The 1,782-nt window shown below is 43.3% G+C and overlaps 1 protein-coding gene across 1 annotated transcript in view; it reads right to left on the bottom strand.

Moving 5' to 3' along the window:
* Positions 1-1,782, bottom strand: part of IQCG (IQ motif containing G) — a 40,165-nt gene that overhangs the window by 15,757 nt on the left and 22,626 nt on the right. The gene's annotated exons all lie outside the window — the stretch shown is intronic.

Genomic DNA, 1,782 nt, shown 5'->3' on the forward strand with positions numbered 1-1,782 from the left:
TGATACAATATTGGGGGTGACAGCTCAAATTCTAGCTACTGTACAAGGTCTTTACTAATGTAGCAGGAATTACCTCAATCTCCTCCAGCAAGAGTGTCATGGTCTTATGCCACACCTGGGGAGTAATTGCCTATTTTTCTTTTCGTTGTTCTATTTCTTTCCTCTTTTTTTTTTCTTTTGAGAAGGAATCTCACTTTGTCACCCTCAATAGAGTACTGTTACATTACAGCTCACAGCAACCTCAAACTCTTGGGCTCAAGCAATCCTCTTGAATCCTCAGTCTTCCAAGTAGCTGGGACTACAGGCGCCCACTACAATGCCCAGCTATTTTTAGAGACAGGATCTCACTCCTGCTCAGGCTGGTCTCAAATTCATGAGCTTGAGTGATCTACCTGCCTCAGCCTCCTAGAGTGCTAGGACTATAGGCATGAGCCACAGTACCTGGTCTGTTGTTTTATTTCTGTCCAGAGACAAGTGTCACACTGTGTTGCTCAGGCCGGCCTCAAAGTCCTGGCCTCACATGATCTTCCTGCCCCAGCCTCAGTTTCCTAAGTAGCTGGAACTACTGCACCCCCATGCCCAGTTTTGCCTATTATTCTTTTAACCATTTAGCTAGTATTCTGCATTTCTTCTCCAATGAAAAGATCTACCAAGGGCCAGGCATGGTGGCTCACGCCTGTAAACCCAGCACTTGGAAGGCCAAGGCGGGTAGATTGCCAGAGCTCACAGATTCAAGACCAGCCTGATCCAGAGCAAGACCCTGTCTCTATAAACTAGCCGGGCATCGTGGTGGGCGCCTATAGTCACAGCTAGTTGGGAGGCTGAGGCAAGAGGATCACTTGAACCCAAAGGTTTGAGGTTGCTGTGAGCTAAGACACCACAGCACTCTACTGAGGGGGACCAAGTGAGATTCTATCTTAAAAAAGAAAGAAAGAAAGAAAAGATCTCCCATTTCTTTCTCCTAATATTTTTGATTACAACATCTCATCTCTATAAATTTAGCTTTGAATGTAGTTCAGCTCTCTTGATTTTGTACTTCTTTACGGAGCGCTAAAAGGCACTAGTTGAAGTAAGCAACAAACAAAAACCTGTAAATACTAAATGTCTTGTTTTACTGTCTTCCTATATTTTATATAACTTCCTAATTTTTTCCCTAGAAGAACTGGCATTATCCCAGCCCTTTAGGAGACCACTTGAGATCAGGAGTTTGAGACCAGCCAGGGCAACATAAGGAGACCCTGTCTCTCCAAATAAAAAATTAATTTAAAAATTACCTGGGCATGGTGGCCCATGCTTCTAGTCCTAGCTACTTAGAACGCTGAGGCAGGGGGATCTCTTGAGCCCGGGAGTTTGAGGTTGTAGTGTGATAATGACACCACTATACTACAGCCCAAATGACAGAGTAAAACTCTGTCACAAAAAGGAAGGAAGGAGAGAGAAATGGCTAGTGTTTTTTTTTTGAATTTCAGATTGAGGGTACAAATGATTATGTTACATTGTTCGTGTTTGTTAGATGAAGTCCAAGTTGTAGTTGAGCACTTTACCTAAGAGATGTGGTAGATACCCCTACATTGTGCCCGTTAGGTGAGAGTGTGATTAGTGGTTTTATAAAATCAGAATATAGTGGCCAAGGGGAGAAAATACAACCGATTTTCCAAGTCATTGTAAGAGAAGCAAGAGATGTAGTCTATAGCGCCTCAGAATCTCTGCTTGTAAACATGCTAGTCTTTAGGCTTTCTATTCAACCTCAGGTGTGAAGACTGCTAGAGAGATGGGTGGAGG

The sequence above is a fragment of the Otolemur garnettii genome, unplaced genomic scaffold (genome assembly GCF_000181295.1).
Source record: "Otolemur garnettii isolate 467f Iridium unplaced genomic scaffold, OtoGar3 scaffold00310, whole genome shotgun sequence".
In the NCBI taxonomy this organism is placed as follows: Eukaryota; Metazoa; Chordata; class Mammalia; order Primates; family Galagidae; genus Otolemur; species Otolemur garnettii.